General features: G+C 35.3%; 1 protein-coding gene across 2 annotated transcripts in view; it reads right to left on the bottom strand.

Annotated features, from left to right (window-relative positions):
• LOC149907642 (uncharacterized) overlaps positions 1–14,870 on the bottom strand; it is a 49,412-nt gene that overhangs the window by 13,410 nt on the left and 21,132 nt on the right. Inside the window, exon 2 of one of the 2 annotated variants that reach the window (XM_090102657.1) lies at positions 730–819. The gene's annotated coding sequence lies outside the window, so the exon portion shown is untranslated. The remainder of the gene's footprint in view (positions 1–729; positions 820–14,870) is intronic. The other variant, XM_090102658.1, reaches the window with a different exon arrangement.

Genomic DNA, 14,870 nt, shown 5'->3' with positions numbered 1-14,870 from the left:
GGCTTTTTTAACATTTACTTATGTAATTTATTATTTTTCGTACGATCTTACTTCTGTGCATATTCTTCGACTCTTATCAAGGGGAGACTGAAGCTTGATTTACTAATTTCAAATACAAATTATGTAATTTCATACAACATTTATACCATACTCTACTCTCTATGTAATTTTGGGGCAAAATGAAAGCGTACAATAGGACAAATAGGAAGAACTTTAATCAGGTCCGATTTCCGATTTCCAACTGGTTCTCACAAACTCAATCGTTTTAATGCATCCAAGATAATCTTTTGCGAAGTTGCACGTTCGGTATCTAGCATGCAAAAAAGTATACTCATAAAGGTTGCATAAAAGAACAATTTTTTGCAATAGCCATACGAAACCGGAACCGAAACGCTACAATTGTGAAACGAAACAGTTTTTCAATCTCGGTACAAATGGTGGAACATTTACAAAGCTTAGAGGGAACACCGCACAAATGGTCCGCAGGTGTTGTTCTATTGAAAAAAGATACAAATCACCCCTTTCTTTTGATTTTCATGGCAAATTGGTGAATGTGGACGGTATGCTGTTAGTACCTTGCAAGCCTGTTTTATGTTATACATATTTAGTTTGTATGAAACACTAGAGGAGATCAAGTTAGGGAACAACATTTAAATTATTTCCTTTTTTAGAAAACCAAAGCTTTTGTAATAATAGAAAATATAAATAATTGTGGGTTTGTTAACTTACCTACCTAATTATAGGCAGTGGCTTGATGTTATAACGTTGCAGAAGTCCAATTCATTAGCTTTTAGTTTTGTTTAGGACTGCAACTAAAATCTGAAACAATGAAAATATAATTTATTAAATACTGTTCTATAATGGATATATTATTATTTAAATGTCATCAACAATTCGTACCACTTTCTCAATATAATCATCACTCATAATATTTACTATCTTCTAAAAGCACTATTACAAGCATTATAATGCTTCGATAAAGGATATTCACGTTTAAGACCCTATAAAACAGACCTTCATAAATGAGAGTTTATGGACCCTCGTAATTCATGATCTTTCTTACTACTAACTACGCGAGTATTTCTTGTCTGTAAACATTAAGAGCGAAGCATAAAAGTTTACGGCTGCCGCACCAATTTTCAAGAACACGGTTAAAATACAATTGGTTCCTTATATACTACATTCAATTACGGAGAGAAAGTTTTAAATTCGGATCAGATAGCTTACGCTTTCATCGCGCAGAAGTCAGACGTCGCCCGCATTAGATCCGCGATATAACTTTTCCGGGCGAAACGAACTTTAAAACAAAGCGCGCAGAAAAGTCGGCCGGCACAGGTGTCCCGAGTGCTTCATACTCTAATCAAGTGGAAATGTTTGCTCGGACGGACGGACGGGCCTACACAGGACGAGCCGCTCATTCACATGAATGCCACACGCGACCTAATGGAATTCAATTCACATGCGCCCAATATCAAACAAAAATCTCAGCTCCAACTTTTGCGAAAGTCCTTTGAGATACCTTTATCAATTTCGCTGAAACGGACAAAAGATACTCCTAAAACACAGTCCTAAATAAGCAAGAGTGAATTATAGCCATTCGGCTTAATACCTCTCAGTTAGTAGACGGGCTTGAATAAATGCTGGTCAAACAAAACTTGAGCTTATCTCAGAGAATTGTATTGCATGAACCCGTCTGAGCAAAATACGCAGCGATGGACGGATAGCGAGTGAACAAGCGAGCATTCTTTTGTTTCCATTATGGATAAGCGCAACTCGTTATGTGTAGAGCCGAGTAAACCTTTTGACATTTCGCTAAAGGGTTCATTTCGGCTGATTAATGTTGTAATTCCTTCGGTTGCACGTACAAAAAAGACAGTGGAAGCATTTATTCGTTGACGGCTCGTGAGAGAGAGAAAAATGAAGGGAATTTATCTGAAGCGTGTATCGTGGCGAGCGGCTGACGGGGATCTTTTTTAATGCAGCGCTATTATACTGAGAATTGAAAATAAATGTATGAAAGCGAAAAATGGACAGCGCATGCATCATATTTCGTAAACCCATGAAATGTATTAATTATTTTGAAAGATAATAAATTTGTAAAAGGATTGAATGCAGCATTATAAACTCATTAATTATAGAGCGGTAAAATTAAGTATTTAGTTGAACGTCTCAAAATGCAAGTTTGAAGTGAAAATACCTTTATTGAAATTTTAGTTATATCATTGAAAGGAAGCCTTTCTCCAACGATATATCATGATCGTTCCTTTCCAGCGCTTGCTCCAAATAACTGTCTATTTGCAATTACGCCCTTAATATAAAGTTTGCAGCGCAAAGCTAAACAAGAGCACCTGCCACAAAGGTGAGCGTTAGGCTCCAGTTAACAATCTAGCTCATTAGCACAGTATTTCCTTTGCTCAGCTAGAGAAAAAATCGCGTAGATTAATTCGACTTTGCTCCTGTAATTTTTTCAACGCGTTAACGAGGTAACTCCGAGCGTACGTAACTAAGTTGCGCGATGTAGCGACTTTGGTCGTGCCGCTTTCAGACTGCAGCGTCCTGCTTAATTTTCTTTTCAAACTCTTTAAAATTTCCATCGCTTTTAAGATTCGCTCGAAAACGCTTTGCTGTAAGAAATTATGTAGCTACTATGCAAATTCCTAAGTAATTCAGCTATTGCGCTCGGAGCCGAACTGGATTGAAGTTTATAGTCAGTTATTGCTTTTAAATTTTAACGTGAACCTTTTCAGGGGCGCATTTATATTTCGAAAGCTGCAAGGTAAAGAGAGTGGGTAATGCATTGCTACATTACATTTTCTATATGGATGCACCAAGTGATTAAAGTGATACTACTTTCATTTTACGGCTTTGATTAAGTCTTATTATAAATCCCATCGAGGCAGTGAATAATTGATATCATTTAAGACTTATTGTCCTATCTTTTGAAATAAATCTTTTTATTGCATTTCTAAAGGTTTGTCTAGTCGTATTATCTCCTTGTAAGACATAAACAAACGTGGGCGGCTGTTTATTTAGGAACCTGCAGAACATTTGTAAGAAACTGGTCGAGGCTGTCATTTAATGTTTCAACGATTTATAGAAGACCTGTTGTACCTTTCTTGGATTAGATAGACACGGTTCGGTTATAAATAATTCCCTTATCTTTTCTAAACTAGATATTATTTAAATGGAATGAACGGTATATTAATTGAATGATATTACAAAAGCTCTTACATTGATTTCATAATTACGCAGCACCTAACAATAACGCCTTCAATATTAACAGTATTTCCCAAAGGGTCAAAAACTGTTATCTCACAAATCTATTAAACCAGTTCAGTAATAAACACATTCCATTCGAAATAAAACGAACAAACACGCAATGGCACATTAAGAACGATTCAAAACGTCAAAACATCAGATTTCATTCCAAGAAAACAAAACTTGACGATGTTCTGAGAACGCTCGACTGCCATCTTAATAACCACTCATGTAACTTGAACTTAATTATGCATCGGGTTTACACAATTTAATGTAAACTATATTTAGTACCCCGCGTTTATGTTGAATGCTCACTGGTGAGTCATAGTAATTAAATTACTGGGAACATGTTATCATTTTAATAAAGATTCAAATCTTTTTTTAAACAATTATGAACGAATATCATGTTGCAAAGTAGCTATCAACCATGAAAAACATTTTGTAAGGCCACTAATTTTCGTATTAGCTCCCAACATTATTGAATCTTTTATAACTGTAGCATAACAATATTGACAATATAAGCAGTACAGACCGAAGTATGATATTATTATACTTCGGTTATAGAACGTCAATAGCTCCTCATAATCTTTTTATCATAAAGAACAACTTCAAGGTACAAACAGACAAGCGATGAGAACCAAAACTCGAGAGTTATACAAATCCACTCAAACAATCTTGAAGCTCACAATTCCTATCAAATGGAACCCAATATTGCTCTCGAACCAAACGGACGTCAAATCAAAACGTTGTGACGGAACATGCAGGTGCGTGTCAGTAATTAAATAAACATTTAATTACATCTCAAACTAATGTATGTACGAGCATGTACTGAGAGCGTCTTCAAACACGAGATAGTCACGTTGAAGCTCAGAGCAAATAGTGTCTAATCTATTTGGATTCCAGTTCACGTTGTAAACGTTAATTCGAGGTGGTTTATTATTTTTATGAATACAGTAAATCCAGACGTGTTCAACGATATGTGGGAACAAAAATGATGTTTAATTTTTATATGAATCTAATTTTAAATATACTACTTTAGAACTGACTTTGTTTCATCAACTTTATTGAATTAGAGAAATAACCCGTAAAATGCGTAATTATGTTACTATCACGAATGGTCATAATACAATTTGTATAAACACTTCCCCCATATTATGTTATTAACACTATTACTTTACATTCTTTTCAATACAATTTTCAATATAAAATATACACATTTGTAGCCTTGCGTTTTCACAGCGACATAGCCTGCGGTTAGCTGTAATAGTGTAATGTTATGTAGACAAGTGATATAACGGCGACCCCACCTTGCGCGTCTCACGCGATAGGGTGACTTACTGTACGGTACACTCGAGCAGAACTGTGTACGTTTAAATTGTGTTTGTAATCATAATAATTAATTCCATACATTATACTCGAAGGATGGTTAGATGCTAAACTTTCACGCGCAAATGCTAATAACATACAGCTTGACAAACTGACAGTTTAAGTTGATTGATGACAGGTGTCAAGCTGTTGCTGTTGATCAACAACAGCTGTAAAATGAAGCATAACCTTTTTTGTGAACTCCGCAATGTTATTGAACTATAGCGTCTCGATCAAGCATGCAAATTATTTAACAGAAACCCGTAACCCGTTACATCGCTGAGCGTAATTAAAGTTTAACTCTTTTCCTTGCAACTGTACCGAGTCGGACGTAGAGTTTTTGAATTATTATTAATCATCATACGCTGTACGCTTGGTTATAACGAATAAAAATGCAAAAAAAACACATTTAATTTCAGCTAGACGAGGGGAATTGGCGCCCTCTCTAATTAATTAGATACCCACCTGCTATAAAACATACTACGTGGCTAAGTTCGTCAGTGAAAATATTTTTCCAAATAGTTAATTACGTGTCACGAATTTGATAAGAGCGTGTTTTAAATATTTATTTTACATTTTAATTAACAGTCAGCTGTCGCGAACAGTTTTAACGCAAAGCCGTTTACAATAACTGTGTGTTTGTGTGAAATATTTTGGGGTTGAGGGCACGAGTCATTACATAATTGTGGTTAATATAATGTTTGTTTAATGCGCATTCACATAAATTAAGAATATTATTGCTGCTGTTTACGTACGGTATAAACAATTTGACATAAAACATACACAGTATATCTAACATACAAGTACACTTACAATTTACATATTGATTACTTATGGGCTTAAATTTTAGATTCATTAAATATCTGTTGACAAGTAATAAGTGTAAGACAATTTATCGGTTATATACTTATCCGAGAGAATAGATAAATTATGATAATGATTTAAAAATGGAGTAAATGCTTTTTAAAACGGTATATCATAAGCACTCATGAGCCTGTTTCAATTATACCTTTGGGAGCATTTGTCAAGCTTGCCGGTGGGTGGCGGCTACGTATCGCTACGGACTCTATTTTTACATTCATTTCAATAAATCGCTACTCAAAAATTTTGGAATCATGTAACGATATCTCTTTTCAAACTATTGTGTGGTCGAACATTTAACGTTTTGAATTATTATACCATTCTGAGCAGTTTCAGATTCGAATAAAGAGATGCGTTGTCTCATACAATTGATATGTAAATTTAACAAAGAGAATCTATAGAAAATTATTGTACACATATTATATACAATATTGTTATCTTTTCAAATCATCTTGGCTTTGTATTTAATGAATTAATATTTTCAAGTCTGGCTTTGAAATGAATTTTATATCAAAGCTTATTTGAAAGTCTTCCCGCTTATAACCTTATAACTGGTAGTATCAAGACATTTAATAAATGTCAGATAAATGAGCAATAATCCGAGGCAGTCATTGGCCGGATCATAACCAAACATCTTCGGTAAGTCAGAGAGGAGTCACGGCGAATGAAAAACGACCTCCATTAAGGAAGTGAATACATTTAAAATAATCGGCTTAGTCGTCCGACGTTGACGTATATTCGTACTTATCTCACGGAGATACCGACACAGATATCCAGAACTAATCCCTTACACAAACATCTGAAAAAGACTCGGCACTCCTTGTTGGGCGACGCGAGTAATTGAATGGGGTACGGCCGTCTCTTCGATTTGAACAAAAGTGTCTAATAATTTATGCCTATAATCTGACGCGCGCCTCGCTCGCAACGCTTTCATTCGTTTTTTGGAATCACTACACTGCTCTTTGTTGAATTCAGATATTAAGTTCACAATGGCGGCGACAGTCACAATATTACTAGCGTGCGCGTTCTTTATCCAGTTCTTTATTCGCTGTCAAGCCACAGTATTTATAATATGTAGCTGGATTAAGCGCCAGATACCAAGAACTCTGCGTTATTTTGATTACTGAAAAGAATAGATTGAGTTCACAATAATTCACATGTCTTTAGACTTAATCTTAGTCGTCTTTAGATAACATTTATTTATGGAGATAACATTTATTTATAACATTTATATAAGGATATAATAATTCTGGTTACCATGATCAAAATATTGCAAAAATATTTAACATAGTCCGCAATTTTTCATAATGTTTGAAATATAAACTAACGGTAATAGAATAATACAGAAACAAACGCACGGAATTAACTTTAACGATTCATTTAAAGTTTGTGAAGCAGCATATCAGGAAATGGCCATTATTTTTTAAGGACTTCCTTTGACGACAGGCGCCATGTTTACTTTTACAAAGACGTAACTTTTAATGGAGTTACAATTATTAGACCTTGAAGATTCGACGTAAATAAATAGAACCTCTTTGGCCTTTTCCGTTCATATCAAAAGCTTTTTATTTTTGTTTGCTTGTTGTTTGATTTTGATACTTCTATGTTAGATCAATTTGCTGTTTCTCTTTCCAATAGCAGTATGTTTTAAAGTGACATCATAACAATTTCAGAACGACGAACAACAAACACAAAACAGACTAACCAATTACAAGTGCAATTGAAGTATAAACAGCAAACTACTCTGTACATTTCCATTTATTTCAGAAACATTAAAGAACAGAAGGGTACAAAAGTAAAAAGTTTGAAACGAGTCGATTCAAAACTGAAAGCTGAACGAAGTTGACATAAACGTTTAAAACAAAACTTGGCAACAGTGAATACAGGTTGAAAACAAAACGGTCCAATCACATCTGCTACAAAACCGATATTACTGGGATTGCTGAGCGACAAAAGTTCCCACATAAAACAGGAAGCAACGTGCGCCATGTTCATACAAAGTAACAGCTTTGCAAACGCTTTTAACTATCTACTTATGCTCCAGCGAATACCGCTACAGCCTCTCCTCTATGTTTATTTTAATTAACAGTAAATTTGCAATTTATATTAATCTAATATCTAATATCTAATATCTAATCTAATATATCTAATATATATTATAAAGGCGAAAGTTTCTAAGGATGTATGGATGTATGGATGTTTGTTACTCTTTCACGTAAAAACTACTGAACCGATTACAATGAAATTTAGCACACATATAGAGGGTAACTTGGATTAACACATAGGATAGTTTTTATCCCGGAAATCCCACGGGAACGAGAACTATGCGGGTTTTCCTTTGCAAACGCGGGCGAAGCCGCGGGCGCAAATCTAGTAGATAATAAATTAACTATCTATATTTTGGTCAAATTAAAAAAAAAGACCAAAATGTCGTTTACTTCAACATATGATTACGTTCATTCAACTTCTGTAGACACTCTACGTTCAACAATAACGTTGATTATAGTTAAGACACCAAATTCTGTAGACACTCTACGTTCTACATATATAGCTCATGCATCCTCATCAAGTACCTAACTAAATAAAAAATAAGCCAAGCATACTTCCTAACATAAGTAGCCACCTACAATTCACATTGTGTGATTTGCAAAATTACAAGCCACGAGCAATTGTATTACAAATAACCACTCCACTAATGACAAGGAAAGAAACCGGAATGATAGTTCAAGCTCCGCTAATTAAGGGTATGGGTGCTGTGGACTGTGGTGAATGAACACAGAATAAAATACGGACTGGCTCAGTATTCCCGTGCCGTTTAATCAAACAAGAACTATCGATTCAACTAAACCGTCGATGTGTCTCCAATTAGACTTTACTGCCGCGGAATAAACAACTACAATTTCTGCTACGAGTTATCTATTAGTATTCAATAAGCAGCCGAGTTTAAAATTTAACCCAGATATATTAATTGATAATAACCGCCGTATTTGCCGACTCAAACATATAGCGGCTTATCGAATTATATTACTGCGAACAATTTTATAGAACCAACAGAGCTAACGGTTTAAAATTTCATCACATACATACGATGTGTAATTATTTCGAGGTAAATCATATTAAAAGGGTCTTTTAAATATACTAAATTCATCTTGAAATCCTTATTCATGTTTACGTTTTAAAACTAATTGGATTTTTCTTTACAAATATACGCCTTAGTTTTCAATTAAAAATATTTGTCTATGCCACTCATAGTTGCCTTATAAAAATATTTCCTATGTGACTTCGAAAGACGCTTAGCACTCATAGAGTGGCTTCCACGTCGTCGCATTTGTATGAATTATGAGTGTATCTAAACTTGAAATAACGTTTTGACATCGCTCAGCTCTCGAGTGTCCAGCGAGTGTACAAATAAATACAATTACGACATTTCCAAAGGGAATCATTTTGAAGTACATGTCAACTTTAGTATGTGACTTTGCATTAAGTTTTATAAGAGTAGTTTTGAGCTAGCATGATGTTCATTAATATTTTATTAAGACATTTATGTTCACAAACAAGATATTTCACTTATATCGTAGTATCTCACAAACAATAAACTATTTTAAAACGTTTTATTTAAGGGTATTAAACTAACAAACATTATGATATAAAAGTAACATTAAAAGGTGCGTAGCAGATATATCCATTAAAGCTTACTCGAAAATAGCTTCCATCTTAATTCTCTTAATATCCAAAGAAGCATAATAAAATTAAATTGCCCCTCTAAAACCACGACCACACTAACGGACGCCTCGATGACTTGATAAACTATTAGTTTAAAAACACTGAAGACAAACGCATTTACGAACACATAAATGCATCAAGGCGTCGCCTAAGATAGCAGCCGCGACGTTAGAATTTAAATATCGGATGATCGGTTAGTTTCTTCTATATTTCGTCGTAACGTATGGACGTTTAGACACCCTCTTCCGCGCCGTCAACTCTGACGAATAAGTTATTATCTCTTCAAACAGCTGCTTTACACAAATCAAAGAACCTATCACTGAACTCGCGTAGCACGCTCTTCGTCACGTCTTTATGACCATTTTATGAGCTCGTCCATACACCACTTTCAGAGTTCAGACACGCAGCAAACCATTTCAAATTAATAGAGTTGGCTACGAGCGCTTTTACATGTAACATATGAAAATCTGCAACATTAATTGTTTTATGGGACGCTAAATCTGTATATATGTAATTAATCTCAAATTTATGTTATTGATATTAAATGACTCAATACATTATCAAGCGATGCCATAGCGATGCATAGCTTTGATATACAAACGGAGCGAAATTACTAAAGCCAGCGAAATTTAAGCGACCTCGCAAACTCGTCAGCAATAATTCTACTTAACACTGATACACTGAGGTGAAATAGAACATTATAATTTACTATCTCATATCCTCAGAGTAACTTGTGTTTTATGTGGGTAATTTTAAGAGCTATTTTTCGTTACAATAAGTAGAAAACACATTTTGTCAGGTGTTTCACGTCGTTCATTTCGGCGTGCAATATCTTAGCACGCGACCCGACTTGTCATCGCACCGAGTTGGAAGGTAAAACGAGTGGTTATAAATTATTTACAATTCCGCGCGAACGTCGAGTATTTGTCACCCCGGGCCGAGGCGGGTATTAAGATATTGCTACGTATTCCTGAGGGCCTCATTACGAGCCGGAGTGGGCACACGATACCTCTAATATTTCATCCTTAACCTTCCAGCGGTCGCGCGCGGTCTCTGAGTCCGCAACGAACTTGTTTTAGTCAATATACTGAAACTGTAAACAATAGACGCTTGCGCTTCCGTGATACCTTCGAGGGGGTGAGGTAGCACCTCTCAGTAGCCCTGTGACATTTGTCGCATGTACACGTGCTTTCTTATTTGTGTTTGCGGTCTCAGATTCCGCGCGCGACCGTTTGTGTTCCACAACAATCCAGTGCAATTAAACCGAAGCCGATATAAATATTTCTGAAAATGACCAAGGAAACCAAGTTTTACGTGTCGCAGGTCGTTGTTACTATTGCCATAGGAAAAAGAACCGCAAAACAAAGTATAGTTGTTTCAAATGTGGAAAACACATGTGTCTAGAACATGTGATTGTTATATGCCGAGAATGTTCATTTCCAGTAGATATTATGGACACTAATGACGAATAGTTTATTATATTTATTCTAAACAAAAATTAGTAGTTTTTAGGTATGTTTTCTTTATTTCATTTTATTATAATTTAGATTATTCTAGAACTTTACGTAAAAATATGATCTCAAAAAATAGATGTCATTTTAGAGTTCCTATTACACAGTGCCAATTGATGATGAATGTGATGTATTTCTAAGATAATTATAGTCAAGTTTATAAGTTGTAAATTGTAAAAAAGAAAATTCCATTTTGTTTTGTTTAATGTTGATTTATTACGGTGATTTTCACCCAAAGTCAAAAATTTTGAGTTTTTATAGACCTTTGTTCTATTAAGTACAAATAAAAGAAGTAATGAGTAATTAAGTTGTTTTTATTTTATTTCACATGTTTAAGACCTCTTTTTAATCATGTGCTATACAATAAGTCGAAATATTCATTTGTTTAGCCAAACGAGACACTTAAATTTGCGGAATCACAGACCGCGCGCGACTGCTTGTGTTCGGCGCAAGGGTGCGACCGCTGAAAGGTTAACCTTCACGAAAACCGACTAAGAAAATAGCACTCAACAAATTGTTCTTACGTCTTTATTATGTCTTTGTTTTTAAATAACACAGAATGCACTTACAAGCATTCCATTTAATTCTCCATACAGTCCGTGGGAAAAGACTTAAAACTTCGCGCTAAATATTTGTGTTACATCAAAATAATCGGAATACGACTGTGAAAGATTTTATAGGCAATTAATGTGATCGTTTACGTTAAATTGAACCAATTATTGTGAATTTTAAAAGTTAAAATATTTATGGAACAAATTTTACAATGTGGACGCTAAATTGGTTCCCAAAATTAATAGAGCAAACCGACACCGTTATTTGTATTCTGACATGTTGTTTATAAGTCATGACATTTACATACATGTTTTTAAAACTCTACAAAATAGGATGATCATTAATTTAACATTTATATGAGTCAAGGAGTCAATTAGGTCATCCATCAAATAAAAAGTAAAGTCACTGTGAAAAAATGTGTCTTCATCTGGTGATGCGATCACATCGACGCCCGCAGCGTCCCTACCACCGTTCAATTACTTTTACAATGAGTATAATATAATAAAGTCATCACATAGTCGGCTGGAGTTATAATTTTCATTATACGAGAATTAAAGAAATGCTTTCGATGTTATCTCGAGCGTGAGTCGCGTGTGAGGAACTGAGATGAGCATTATTAAAAAAGCACATGTGGCCCGAGATGCGTATCGCAGCGATCGTTAATTACTTTTGACACGCAGCATATGATTCAATTATCATATGATTTATACGGAGCTTTGAGTAGGACGCGGGGGTAAACTCGGCTTATTTAAGCGTTAACTGGCCCGTTATTTCAAAGTATCGCGTTGCTGACAGATGGCGAGCCAATTCTCACAGTAGGTAGCTGCTTTTTGGAATTTTAAACATGCTACCGAGTTGTGCGGGCAAATATATATAAAAAAGGGTTTAAATCTGCGGGTTCTCATCAATATGATATCATAAAAAATCATGATGCACGCATGCAGGGTCATTTCGTGTGACACTGAATTAATCATTCCTGACGTAGGTTTTTTTTAAATAATTATACATTCAAGTCCTTATATGCAGAAATATTAACTCGCTTAAAATTCAAATTCAGCTTTTAAAATCTGCATACTAGTTAATTACGCTCGCAGTTTATTCTTCGTTCAAACTTTATTAAATTTAACGTAGCACAAATATAACAAAAGCAAAAGGTATCCTTTGTGCATGTGCGGTATCCTAAACTCATAATTTATGCATAAATATGTTGCAAGAGCATTTTCTCATCCCATTAAGCAGATTGTCTCAAACGGATAGTGTGTAACACTATTCTAAACGCATAAATTATACAATCGCGTGCCGCATCTTAGAATTTGGGAGTTAGTCTCACAAAAACCCTCTTAATTGCTTAACTAATCCGTCCCTTGACCACATTAGTTAGTTCTTAATCGCTTTATACACAAAAGATCGCTGTGTATGTTCGTCGGCTTTAAACTTATGCTATAAATAAATACTAATTACAAGTAAAACATAAAGATAGCATCGCGATCCAAATTCTTAGGATTATGAAGCCGCAATGAACTGTGTCCTATAAAAAAACGTGTATACCATAAATTGTAAATCTTCCGTGACGCGTAATGGTCTTACCGGCTTATTTATTAGCGTAGCTCGTTTCGAATGAACCGTTTAATAAATATTATCACACTTTAAGTAGTCAACAAACGTGAGAAGATAGCTGTTGACCCGATTCGTGATATTTGTCTCGTTTTCGGGATTAAAATTGATCGCTGCCGAACGACAATGTCTTCTGTTTGTCGAATATGTCTTTTGTAAATAACGCAGATGGTTTATGAGTTCGCTTTGTAAGATTTAACGTCTTAGAATAATTAGTGAGGATTTAAAATAGCTCTTGAGTGTTCTTCAATAACAAAGGAGCGACCCGCCGCCGAAGTGCAAAAGGGATCTCCGTTTATTTCTAAAGAGATTTCAATGACACCACTTACGCTTGCATTTGGCAGCAGGTATTTTTTCATACATCCGGTAAATTAAAACATTCAATAGTCACAAGTGTGTATTGAAACGGGAAAGCAATCAGAGTACAACGAACACAGAAGTGGCATTTAATAAAATACGGAAAAAAATCTTAAAACACTTTGTAAAATGTACAATGGAACGGTAAATCGATGTCTACTTATTGGCTTGGCTTCTTAAAGTTGTGATGTTTTATGAGGATTGAATCATTACATAATAGTGTTACAATCAGAACTTGAATTTGAAATAGGTACACGCAGGAACCGTCCATGTATAAAAAAGAAGAAAGTAGTTATGTTAAATTAATAGAAATATGTAAATCCTGAGAAGCATTACAGAGGAACACAAATTTAAAAATAGTTGAATAAAGTACTGAACAGCGGAATTCAATGTAAATAGTAGCCACGTAACAATGGAGTAACAAAGTCATTTAGTGGGGCAATGTCTTGGCGGGGTTCCCACATTTGCCACCACATGGCTTGCATTAAAACATCTCCGATACAGTGTATTCAATAAATCCGGATTACTTGTCACTGATATATTTACACCGACAGAAAAATAGAATTTCCAAAATAGTTTTACGGTCCACGAACGGTGGGTTCATAATTCACTGGTTTAGACTAATGGTAAATTCTTTTTAAGTGGAGGAAGTGCGTGTTATTGCAGCTTATATCCCGAAGTTACCCGCTGAGACATTCGAAGCACCCGCCCGTTTTTTGTGACAGACCAACCGAGTGCCATAAATAATAGGTAGGGGTCGTGCTATGCGAGTTTTGTAATAAATTCGATGCTCTTTTGGTAGCAAAGTACGATTGAATTATGGTGATGCGTTAAGCCAGCTAACGCGGTTGGAATCCGTTTTTATTTTCTTTTCATTTCGCTAAGCCTGCACTCGTTGCATTTGTATCCTTGCTTATCCTCCAAGAGAAGATCTGCTGTTGCTTAAACTCGCTCGTATATTGTTTCTTTTTATCTTGCGTTCTTCCTGCTCGCAGTCTTATATCGGGTTACGTTGTACTCCCAGCCATTTGAAAAAGACAACACGCAGATGGTTCGTTCGTATTGGTTTTCTCTTAAAACAGTGCACTTTTAAACCACCCGAGACTGTCAATATTCCTTCGGTACACATAGGTGTATTCAATTCGATATACGAGTAAAGTAAGATGAATTGATGCAGCGCTGGAGAAAATCTAACAGAGAATAAATGTGTTTGTATTTACTTTAAATACATAAGAAATGGATTGATTTTAGATATTCTTATCTATCTTGAAATTATTTAACAGTTTTTATTATCATTTTTGTTTAGATCTGATAAAGATGATTACCAATATACATCATTAACGACACAAGTTTTGACATAGACATAAATAAATCTCCGGTCGTACTCTGCTTTCACGACACACGCTTCCGGCACTTTAAGAACAAGATATGCAACGGCAACATTAAAGAGCCTTTATTTTAATACCTGTCACTGGTAGCTAAGAGCACAGAGTATAGTGTTACCCTCGGGAGTCGGTCGGTGGTCGGCCGCGACATGACGTGCCGCGCGCGACCGCTCGCGTCAAGAGTGCCTCTCAAATTACCCCCGGATAAGTCAATCATTGGAAACGTCCACGTCCACGTCCACAT

This window comes from Colias eurytheme, chromosome 6 (genome assembly GCF_061535395.1).
Source record: "Colias eurytheme isolate Ceu_HAF_F1 chromosome 6, ilColEury1 Martin Lab GWU primary, whole genome shotgun sequence".
Classification (NCBI taxonomy): domain Eukaryota; kingdom Metazoa; phylum Arthropoda; class Insecta; order Lepidoptera; family Pieridae; genus Colias; species Colias eurytheme.
The sequence above is the reverse complement of the archived record's forward strand: the minus strand, read 5'-3'. Positions and strand labels throughout refer to the sequence as shown.